Source organism: Triticum dicoccoides, chromosome 6B (genome assembly GCF_002162155.2).
Source record: "Triticum dicoccoides isolate Atlit2015 ecotype Zavitan chromosome 6B, WEW_v2.0, whole genome shotgun sequence".
NCBI lineage: Eukaryota > Viridiplantae > Streptophyta > Magnoliopsida > Poales > Poaceae > Triticum > Triticum dicoccoides.
The window spans coordinates 567,520,963-567,533,326 of NC_041391.1; the positions used below are offsets into that span (position 1 = coordinate 567,520,963).

The 12,364-nt window shown below is 46.1% G+C and overlaps 1 pseudogene; it reads right to left on the reverse strand.

Annotated features, from left to right (window-relative positions):
* Positions 1–9,366: 9,366 nt before the first annotated feature.
* On the reverse strand, positions 9,367–11,319 carry LOC119321279 (annotated as a pseudogene).
* Positions 11,320–12,364: the final 1,045 nt, after the last annotated feature.

Here is a 12,364-nt window from a genome sequence, read left to right on the forward strand (position 1 = left end):
ATGTTAATTTAGGGTTCATAGCTAGTACTAGATGTTGCTTAGTTAGTACTAGATTTTTAGTACTGGTAGGTGTTAATTTAGGGTTCACATTAGTACTAGATTTTTAGTAGTAGATGTTAATTACTAGTAGTGATGGCACTAGTTAACTAGGGCAGTATGATTAATAGTAGTTGTAGTTGAACTACTTTAGTTGTAGTTGAACTAGTTTACTAAGTAAATTAATAAACTAGTTGAACTAGTTGAATTAATAGAACTAATGTATTTTTAGTAAGATAATTAATATAACTAGTTGAACTACTTTATTTTTAGAAAGAACTAGTTTTTTTCTCTATTTATAGTAAGTTTATATTTAGTAAGAACTAGTTGAATTAATAAAACTAGTTGAACATGTCATATTTGTTGTTATTTTTTTAGTTTAAGCAATTATTCGGGATGTATTAGTGATAACTTATACGGTTTCAGGTGACCACCGTCGTCCCCATCACCGACCCCCTCCGACATCCCCGCCGTCGTCCCAGTCACCGACCCCCTCCGACATCGAGGTGAGACCAGCCAAATATCCTTGGATATCTTGTGTTGTTGCTCAAATAGGATATATGGTTGCCCAAGTGGCTGTTCATGTTCAGTTTACATCTCCGAGTGGCCTATGTTTTGCCGGAGTGTTGATTAATTTCTGTTCCGGCAAATTTCAGGCGCTCGATATGTCCTTTTTTAGCAAAGGTCATGCCGGATTTTTTCGTGAATTCTGGCATGACTTGTGCTAGAATATGTACACGTTTAATCTTTGAATTATGAACGTAGGAAATGTCGTACTCAGACGACGACAGTCTCCCGGTGGAGTGCAGCTGGTGCCACGACGATCGAGGTATGTGCGACAGGTTCGTTGAGCTGGACGAAGATCGACGCTTCAGCATTAAGCTCGAGGAGACCTTCGATGTTGAAACGGTACGCAACAACGGCAAATGTTTTTTCGTAATTAAGCATGACTTCAACTATTTCAACGTCTAGTTTTCATATTTTACAATTCGACTAGCTTATTCCATGCCATGCAAGACGCTTTGTCTTGGAGAGGATGGGTTTTGAAGACCATGAAAATTTTGAAACAAAGAAAATACACCTAAGGACCCATCATGATATGGATTTTGAAGTAAATCTGTGCAATGCTCAGAGCGTAACCCATTTTGGTTGCCAAAATTGGGAAGCACTTTGCAAAATGTATGGTTTTTATGAAGGTATGATGTCACCATGGATCTTGGTGATCCTGACATCGAGCAAGACAATATGGACATTTGGGTCCTTGTTGATACGCTTCCGATTGTACCACTATGTGAGTTTCTCAAACATAGTTATTAACTAATTTATATTGCTTATTTCAAAATAGTTGATAGCTTATTTCCATTGATAGCTTATTTTGATTCTTCAAAGACTGTGCGGAAGATGGTAGATAAAACCCACTACACCGATGGCACCGAATTAACGTATAAGGAGAAAAATCATCTGATCGCATTTTGTACTCTTCTTGAGAATTACATATCGAACTCCTCCAAATTATGGTGAATACGTGCCACTAGTGCATGTGTTGAACCACGGTAACTTCTCTGGAGATACCCTGGTAAGATTTTTTACTATTACGACATTCGTGCATCTTTTGCATACTTCTAAAACTAGTACATCATTGCTAACTACGAAGTTATTATTATGTTTTTCAACAGAAACTCCAGATGGATTGTGTGCCTCATCTGATGTCTCTGAATGGTCGCCTCTCAGTTCTGAACATACTGCCAGGTAAATCTAGGGAGCTCACCTATGCACATCGGATTTCTAAACCGGTGAACACATGATCAACAAAGAATGGAAGAAATGTATGGACATTCGCAAGGAGGTTCTTGGAAGTAACATTCAGCAAAAGGCAAGAATTGGAGACAGGCCAATCTCCATTCTCCATAATGGAGAGTCGGGGGCTATCTTGTTTTTTGCTATTTTACCTTAGAAAATGTAGTAGGTCTTAATCGAATGTAGTAGGTCCTATGAGGTACAATATGTTTATTATGTGGTAATGTGTTAGAGTTGATAATGAGGAGTACTTGTGATTACGACTAGTGACCAATTTGCTATGTGATGTCATTGATGAAAACGATGATCTTGAGGAGGTGTTATATGACAATGATGTATTATGATGATAAGTTGTTAATGATATGATGATGATGATGATATTATTATATCATTGGGTGAAAGAACCATGGATTAGTTTCAAGTGGATGGACATCCACTTGAAACTAGTCCACGGTTCTTTCACCCCGTGATGTAATAACTCATTATGATGTAAAAACAATCTCTAAATTCCTGTTGTATGAAAACTTGTGTAAAGGTGTATGAATACAACATGAAATAAAAAAGAAATAAAATACTAAATAATAGTAGTAGCGCGGGAAAGGGGAAGCGTTACTACTAGTTACCAGTAGCGCTGTTCTGAAGAACCGCTACTACTAAGTCAATTTAGCAGTAGCGTGCATACAGGCGCGCTATTGCTAAGGTTTAGCTGTAGCGCCTTATCAGTAGTGTTCCTTCTCGCGCTACTGACAGGCCTAAAACCCACGCTGCTGCTAGGATTTTCCCTAGTAGTGGATACATGCCTATGAGAAAGGTTGTGTCCTATTTACGCTTCAGTATGAGGACTTGAACTATTGTCCCATTTGCAATTCTTCCAGGTATGTTGTGGTAGACAACGGTATGGGTGAGAAGACGCAGACCAACATACCTGTTAATGTTCTTCGGTATATGCCAATCGTACCAAGACTTCAACGTCTTTTCATGGTTGAAGAGACGGCCAGACAGATGACATGGCACAAAACGGGCAAAAGAACCGAACTAGATGAAGATGGGAATGTGATTATGGTGCACACATTGGATGGCGAAGCATGGAAGCACTTTGATGCATTACATAAGGAAAAAACTGCAGATCCAAGGCATCCTCGAGTCGCCGTCAGCACAGATGGGTTCAGTGTGTTTGGTCAGATGGCAGCCCCATACAGCTGTTGGCTCGTGTTTGTCATTCCACTCAATCTCCCTCCCCCCCCCCCGGGGCAGATTATGCAAAGAAAGAGCATTTTCCTGACGTTGATAATTCCAGGGCCCAACTATCCGGGGAAGAATATGAATGTGTACATGCAGTCGCTTAAGGATGAATTGCAAGAAGCTTGGGATAATGGGTTCAAGACATACGACGCCTTTAGCAAAGAGAACTTCATAAGGCGTGCCTGGTACATGTACTCGACGCATGACTTTTTGGTGTATGCGCTATTCGTTGGCTGATGTGTGCATGGAAAGTTCCCGTGCCCCACATGCAAGGGAGCTCTTGAGTTTCGTTGGCTGACGGCAGGGCACAAGTATAGTTGCTTCTACTTGCATAGACCGTTTCTACATCCTCGCCATAAGTTCAGGAAAGACAAGAAGAACTTCATCAAAGGTAGAGTTGTCAAACACTCTGCACCACCTGCGTTGACAGGCCAACAGACCCGAGATTAGTTAAACCTCTCGAGCCAGATCCAGAGCGTCCAGGGTATTTCAAGGGGTATAATAAGGAACACGCCTGGACTCACAAGACATGCTTCTGGGATCTGCCTTACTTCAAAGACCTCCTTTGCCCACACAACATCGACGTGATGCACACTGAAAAGAATATTGCCGAAGCCATTTTTGGTACATTGTTCGGCATAGAGGGGAAATCAAAGGATAATACTAAGGCTAGAGACGATCAAGAGGAGCTATGTGATAGACCTTTACAAAACATGCAAGAACCGAATGGAAAGCAGAACTGGACGAAGCCAAAGGCATGGTTCAATCTTGGAAGGCCAGCTATGAAGGAAATTATTTTGTGGGTGAAAATGCAGTTGATGTTCCCCGATGGGTATGCAGCAAATCTAAAGAGGGGAACGAGTCTCGACAAATTGAAAATATTTGGTCTAAAAAGTCATGATTGTCATATATGGATTGAGCGGATAATGCTGGTGATGTTGCACAGCTTCATCCCTGAGGATGAATGGCTAGTACTGGCAGAGCTGAGCTATTTCTTCCGTGTTCTTTGTGCGAAAGAACTATCGCCTGGGCTCCTAGAAGAAATGGAACAGTTGGCACTGGAGTTGATCTACAAGTTAGAGATGATCTTTCCGCCAAGCTTCTTTAATCCAATGCAACACTTGATTTTGCATCTCCCGACCGAGGCATGATTGGGGGGCCCGTGCAAAATCGTTGGTGCTACTCAACTGAGAGGATGCAGAAGACGCTTCGAGCACAATGTAAAAATAAACGTAGAATAGAAGCATCGATGGCCGAGGCATTCATCACTAAGGAGGCGGCAAACTTCGTGACAGCACACTACGAAGCCAAAAATCGTCATTTGCATAATATGAAGCCTCGGTACAATGCTGACGACCCTAAAAAGGGTCAATCCAACCTCAACCTATTCAAAGGGAATCTCGCACCAGCCAGTGGTTGGAAACCAGTATCATTGGATGTTGAAGAATGGCGGACCATTTCGCTGTATCTCTTTAACAACCTAATAGAAGTGTGGTCGTACATCGAGTAAGATCTCGATACATTGTTTCGCAACTTCTAATTTCTTTGAACTACTCTTATTCCTGGATATTTGATGTAGTCGATACGTCGTCATATTCTTGTATGGAGCGGTGATCCAAAAGGATTCCGTCGAAGAGTATGAGCTTCCGGCAAATCAAGGAGGCGAATATCCCGGTTTCATCTCTTGGTTCAAAAAAATGGTAATTTCATTAGACCCTTTCATTTCTTTGGCTAATTTGCGACTAATGCAACAATCCTTTCGTATTAAAATTGTAGGCTAATTCAGAGATTATGGATGCCGAATTGAGACAAGTAGCTAATGGTTATGACTATAAGGTCCGTTCATTTGACAATTACGACATCAACGGATATCGCTTTCGTACCTATGGCAAAGAGCTATCTATGGCCGACCAAAAGTCTACAAATTGTTGTGTCTCTGCTATCGGCGAAGGAGGTATCGAGTATTATGGAAGAGTTGAAGCAATTTATGAACTTCAATTCTATGGTGAAAACCCACCAAATGTCGTAGTCTTCAGATGTTATTGGTTCCAGCCCAGGGAGACTAGAAGGACTCATGAACATATAGGGCTAGTCGAAATCAAACAAAGGACCCATTTGGATGTTCTCGATGTCTATATTACGGCTCAACAGGCAACCCAAGTTTTCTATCTACCGTGGGCCTGTCAAAGTGATCCAAATCTCAGTGGTTGGGATGTCGTTTATGAAGTGCCGCCACGTGTTAGACCACCTCCCCCTAATGAAGAGGATTATGAACCTCACATTAACCAAGACACATATGACGAAGGAGAATTCTTCCAAGAAACACGTCTTGCCAAAAAACGTTTCAAGAACCGCTCTACTCCACCCCAGAACATTGAAGTAGACAACGATAGTGAATCCAACTTCACCCCTGAGCCGGAACAAGAAGAGCCGGAAGAAGAAGAAGTTACTACTGCAGATGACATGTCAATGCTTGAACGATTACGTAAAGGTGGCCTTCCACATGATGATGCATTTATTAATGATGATGATGAGCACGTCATTACCGATAGTGATGATGATGATGCATTTATTAATGATGATGATGAGCACGTCATTACCGATAGTGATTATTAGGTATTCAAATTTTTATGTTGTACTTAATTTATATAGTTATTTTTATGATTGTATGATTTATATAGTTGCATGGTATGTATAATTTTCTTACTTTGTATGATTGTTTCTTATACATAGTGCCATGGTCTTGATGTCCGTCCCCGTCGGCCCTCGCCCGCTTTATAATTCGGATGTGGTAAATTCTCTTTCATAACTATTTGTTGCATTTCGCATTTATGAAAATTATGGCCATCAAGTTGACATAGAGATATTTTAATCTAGGAGGTATGTGAACCGGAATTTGAAACCGACCCTCCTCTCGAGAAGTTAAATTTAGTTGAAAAGAATATGAGTATTTGAAATAAAAATTAAAAGAATTGAAGAAGAGAAGATGACATTGGAGTTGTATGTTGCCGATGTCATCAATGGTCACAAGATGAAGATGGATGTAATGCGCTTGAAGATGGATGCAATGTGCCTGAAGCTTAAGAAGATTAGAAAATATGTCATTGATAATGGGGCTTGGTATCATTATGCCATTGGATCAATTATTACCTTAGTTGCGATCTTCATCATATTTGTTGTGATGAGGGTAAGTTTTCTCTAATGTTTTGCTTTACAAATGGATACTTAGCTTATTTTTCTCCTAAATGGCATAATACCTAAGTTAGATAAAAAAATGAGCTATACTTAGCTTATTCAGTTCATTTATGACATACTTAGCATACTTAGGTCAAAAATGGCATGATAATCTTTGTTACCTCCAAAATGATATAGACTTAGCTTATTTTCCTCGAAAATGACATAATAACCTTACTAATCTCCAAAATGACCTATTTACTAGCTTAGCTCTAAAATGACCTACACTTAGCATTTTTACCTAGCTTAGCAATAAAATGGCATTTTTACCTACCTTAGTTAGAAGAAGAAGAAGAAGAAGATAAAGAAGAGGAGAGGAGAAAAGGAAGGAGAAGAAAAAAAAATCTTCTTCTTCTTCTTCTTGTTCTTCTTATTCTTCTAACTAGTATTCTTCTTCTTCTTCTTCTAACTTTCATCTTTCCCAATTTGCAGATTTGCTTTACATGAGGAAGCTTGGATTCATGGAGTGTACTATTTTTCTGTTGCTTCCTTGTTATTTATGAAAACTTGTTTGGATATGTATGTCTATGTGGATATGTTGTTGGAAACTTGTTTCTGGTTATGTATATATGGATATGTTGGACTTTTTTGAACTATGTTGTTGGATTTGATGAAACATGTTGTTAGACATGCTGTTGGATATGTTGGATATGTATGCATGTATATCTGTGTTTAAAACCATGTCTAATTAATTGGATTTAAATAAAAAACAGGGGATGTATAGCCTCTTTGTCGTCCGCTAGCCGACGGCAAAGAGGACACGTGGCAGTCACCTGTGCAAACTGGGAACATTGGCTGCCTATTTGGTCATTTTTCCGTCCGCAAGCGGACGACAAAGTGACCAAATAGGCCTGGCAAACAGGGCCATCTATGCCGTCTGCTGGCAGACGGTATAGCTGGCCACGTGACAGCTTCCCAGTGCTACCCTAACTAAGCTCTTTGCCGTCTGTCAGCTGACGGCAAAGAGCGCCGTTAACCCCCTAACGGCTCTCACTCCACACCACTGCCGTCCGTTGTCTTTGCCGTCTGCTGGCCTCAGATGTCGGACGGCACAATCCTTTGCCGTCCGTTTTTGCAAAGCGGACGACAAAAAAGGCCTTTGCTGGCACGTGTTCAGCCAGACAGTTTGTCGTCCGCTGGCTGACGACAAAGGAGTTTGCCGTCCGGGATCTGTGCCTTTGCCATCCGTCATGGCGGACGACAAAGAAGCTGATTCCGGTAGTGGAAGAAGCTGAATTTGCTTCAAGATTCGTATTGTCCATGATGTCATCCAATTAGTTGGGTGGGTCTAACAACATGAGGAAAAGAGACCCATCTCATGGAATTCTGTCCTAGCTAAACTCCATGCAAAGAGACCTATATAGTATAAATGCATTTTTAACTGATCCCCAATAATAAATAGTGGTGTATCCGGTGGAGTAAAACTTTAGTGGAGTAAATTTACTTCACTAAGTTTTGGCCGGACCTAACCGATCCCTATATATAACAGAGTAAAATAAAAATCATTTGCATTTCATTTTTGGCCACAAAACTTTTCTTTGCCTTTTTATTTTATTCAACGATATTTTGATACTTTTTTTGAACATCAGTACAGACACAAACACTCATATACACGTGCATACACTCACCCCCTACCCCTATGAGTGCCTCCGAAAGACTGAGCCGACATATCGTCTTGAGATTTACGAAGTCACAGTAGGCGCCTCGTCATCAACGGGAACGTCTCCTCCCACTGAATACGCATCGCCGGAAATCCTGAAATAAATTCAGGAATAAATGCGAACACCAGGATTTGAACCCTGGTGGGCTAGGGATACCACAGTCTCTCTAACATCCAACCACAGGTTGGTTCGCTCGATATTTTGATACTTTGGAGTACATAATAATTCACCAATTCTTCGCTTCATGAGCAAGACAAAAAAAAACAAGAACCACAATTAGGCATTTTAAAAGACATCCAATTTCTGTAACTGCTCCCGCTAGTTGGATTAGTATCTTCTCTATGTCTTTATTGTTGATCTGCGACTTCTCAAGCCTGAACACTTCTTTCTTCCTCGATTCTAAAAATGTAGACGTTGCTTCGCATCTAATCCCATCTCTACCCTCTATTCTAGCAACTAGTGCACGAACATCTATCAATTTTTGTGCTATTAATAGATCGGTCTATTCTTCTTCCCAATACCAAAACTTGCACCCATCCTACACACAAATTTGAGTATAAGCAATGTGAGCTACCGAAATCGCGTCGAATCCGGGAGCACAACTAAATCAAAAGAAGCACAGACCCCATCTTTTGTTCACTTGATGAACACCAATCAGGGGATGTCCCCGCGTGGTACAAACGCGGCGCACGACCTGCGCGGGTAGTTGCCGCACTTTATGAGTGGCAACGGTGAGCCGACGAGCCGTTTGGCCAACGCCGAGCATGTGCGACGGTCGGGCGTGTCTTTGCCAGTGATCTGCCGGCAGGAGAGATTCGGGTGGCTGGAGGCGGAGCCGGTACCTGCATGTGGCGCGGAGGCGTTGCCGGGGTTGTGTTGTCCGCTTCCCGGCCAATCCATGGCAAGGCGCAGTCGCCTGCGGCCGGAAACGCCAAATCTGGCAGCGGTGGTAGCAGCCGCAGATCCACCGGTTCTTCGCCGGCAAGGGGACAAGGAGGCACAAATCCAAGTGGCAGGGGACAATGGCGGAGCCTACGAAGTGTCCACGGCGGCAGGCGGGCATCGACGGGGGTAGGAGGGGCGGCGCTAGCGCAGATGCGGCGAGGGAGTGAAGGAGGAAGGCACTAGAGGAGAGGCGCGGCTTTTACTTAGCTGCCGAGCGGGGGAGTAAATATAGAAAAAACACCGTGACTGAGTATAATTTTTACTTCCGTACGACGGATTGGGAATCGGTTAGGTGTTTCTCTAACTGATTATAGGAGGTCGGTTAGAAATGCCATAACACCCTGCATCCAAAACCCCTCCGTTTGTGCAATTACAGTTACAAAAAAAGAACAGTCAAGTACTCCTTATATTACATTACGGGACAGAGGGTGTAGCCGGGTGCAAGTGCAAATCATGTCAGCAAATGCAGCAGCAGTTCGCTCCAAGCGTCGACGGGCCCGGGCAGGCACCAGTGCACGCAGTCGATGCCGAAGCCGACCTTCTCGTGTGGCCAGTGCCCGTACTGCCCGGGGTGCCCGTCGCCCCTCATTTGCATAATTGCATCATCTCGCTCACGTCCATCAGCACGAACCTCCCCGCCGCCGCCTCCGCCGTCGCGGCCCGGAACTCCTCCACCTGCGCGGCGTGGAACGCGCCCTCGGTCTCCGGAAGACTGCTCTCGTTGCTCAGCAGGGGCCCCGTCCTCAGGCAGTTGCCGCCGTCGTACCACTTGCCGTTCTCGTAGTGCGGGGGCGCCACCGTCCGGACGACCACCCGGCCGCGGAACCCCGCGAGCGCCCGGAGCGCGGTCCGGAACGACGCGCGCACGGCGTAGTGCGGCGCCACGGCGGTGGCGTTGTGCTTGGCCACGCAGCCGTCGACGTTTGCGCAGCCGAGGAGGCGGCCGCCCTCGTAGAGCACGGTGGGGCTGGTGAACCACTTGGCGCCGTTGAGGACGACGTAGTCGTAGCCGGCGACGTCGCGGCTCCACTCCGGGTCCGGCTCGTCCAGGTACACGTTGTGCGGGTCCATGAACTGCTGCCCGCCGGCGCGCGTCAGGTTCCACCGCACCAGGAACGGCGTCCAGAACACGCACACCGTGAAGTCGTACTCCCGGTAGTGGTACTTGCGCGTGCAGTGCACGCAGTCCTTGGGCTCGATCTCCCGCGGCTGCTCCACCTGCATGCCCATGCGCGCGCCGGGCGGCAACCAGGAAATCAACACACGCGATCGAGCGAGCTCATGATGGCAACGCAATGGTGGTCGATCGAGTGGAGGTGGACATGTACCTTAGCGAGCAGGCACATGAGCGACTGCATGTGGTTGCGCGCCACAGAGTCCCCGACGAAGGCCATGGACTTGCCGCGGACGAGGCGGAGGAAGGCAGCGGCGTCGAAGCGGGGGAGGTCGCAGCCGTGGGGCTGCCACCGCCACCGGAGGATGGACTCGATCCCGGGCTTGCCGTACTTCATGCAGTCCTGCCGCCTGCCGGGCGTCGATCAGCGGGCACGTCGCGTTGGTGTAGTCATAGTAGCCGGAAACGGGGAATGGTGGGCCGTCCCTCGATCCGGATTCATCGACCCGGAATCAGATTCAGGAACAAGGGTCGATTCGGTAAGATTCAATGTGGATTCGGTGTTTCCACAGTTGGATCGTCGATTCAGGTTCGGCGACTCGACAGTCGTGGTTCTTGAATCGATCGAGTAAGCAAAAGGTCAGCCATATCAATCACGAACTCCTCGTTTTAATTTCTGCCCCGTTCTTTTCCACTCCTCTAAATAACTCCTTATTCTGCTCTCCAATTACTCCAAGGCTGCTAATAAATTTTCCATTGGGAAGGAGATAATATATTTTAGTCTTCATGAATCGACGATGCAGCCAGTTCCCTGTATAAGTACTCCCTCGGTCCCTCCCAGCCAGTTGCTCCCCGCACCCGTAAAGATTCACGTTCCTCGTTCCATGGTACCGTACCGGATTCATCGTACCGGAATTGATTGGATCGCGTTTCCGTTTTAGAAAAATCGTTCTAGAGATGTATACCCTCACTGTATCCTATTTTTTCCAGCCCCCGACTCTCGTCCCCCGTTCCCGTTCCTCGTTCCCACCGTACCGGAAACATGGCAACTATGGGTGTAGTAGGGCGCGGCCGGGTCGGGCACCCACTCGCCCCTCGCCACGTCGCACGCCACTCCGGCATTGCTGTCGCTCACGCGGGATCCCGTTCCCGCCGCGGCAGAGGAGGAGGAGGCCGGGGTGGCGGGCACCGCGACGAGTAGTTGGACGCCGTGAAGGCGACGAGCAGGAGGATGAGGAGCAACCCGCTGGTGGAGGCTGCCCTCCGCACGGCCTGGTTGTTGGGCTTCATTGCATCCCAGACTCACAGGGAGGCAGATTCAGTTAATGGCTTCATTCTTGTAGATCACACCGGGAGATCTGGAATAATTTGCATTGCTGTCTCGCTGGACGAACATGTGCCACTTGATCGAGCACGTAGCTGACTACTTGAGGAAAGTCAACACTTGAGTACTTTTCCCCAATGACAAACGACGTGCTCTCCCCACCATTCCTTCTTTCCTGAAGAATGTATCAGAGCGTATCGGATCGCCTAGCTGGAGTACTACAAATGGGAAACATGTCTAATCCAGCGTCTCCTGCAACGTCTCTCCGTTCTTCTTTTTTTGCGGGGTAAAAGGATTGTATTACTCAAGAGTACACGAATTCATCCCTACACAGACTAGGGACATTAGCAGGTCCGAGCGGAGCCAGACCACAGTACGGTTCTCCGTTCGACCGAAGTTTGCTAACACATGACTAATATTATTTTACTCTCTAGAGATGTGAGTAACACAACGCTCCCTTGTACCCATAAGACTCTTTACTTCTGAGACCACCATCACATGCTGGGAACGATCCGGTCCTTTGGCCTTGATCATCTGCACGGCCTGCATACTGTCACACTCCAGGATAATCGGCAACTCCGTCCACTGCAAAGCTAGGCCGAGTCCCTCCGTGCACCCGGCCAACTCAGCGTGCAATGGGTCCGGGTATAACCGAAGCGAACGGCATGCAGAGAAAATGATGGCGCCGTCGTGCCCGCGCAAGATCATGCCGGCACCGGCGCTTCCATCCTCGTGTGAGAATGACCCATCCACGTTGAGCTTCGCCCAACCTTCCGGAGGCGGGCTCCACTTGCGCTGAGACTTCCAGCTAACGTCCACATGCGATATTGGCTGCTCCGCTCCCTCTAGTTGAATGACCATCTTTCCTTTGTCCCAGTCCCCGGCCGGGTATTGTTGGATCCCCAACAGTGAGGTGACGTAGCTTTGAAGGAACCGTCGGGACACCTCCGTGGGCGGCGGTGCCTTGTCATGTTGGATCTCGTTACGCACGTGCCAGCATCTCCACATAAG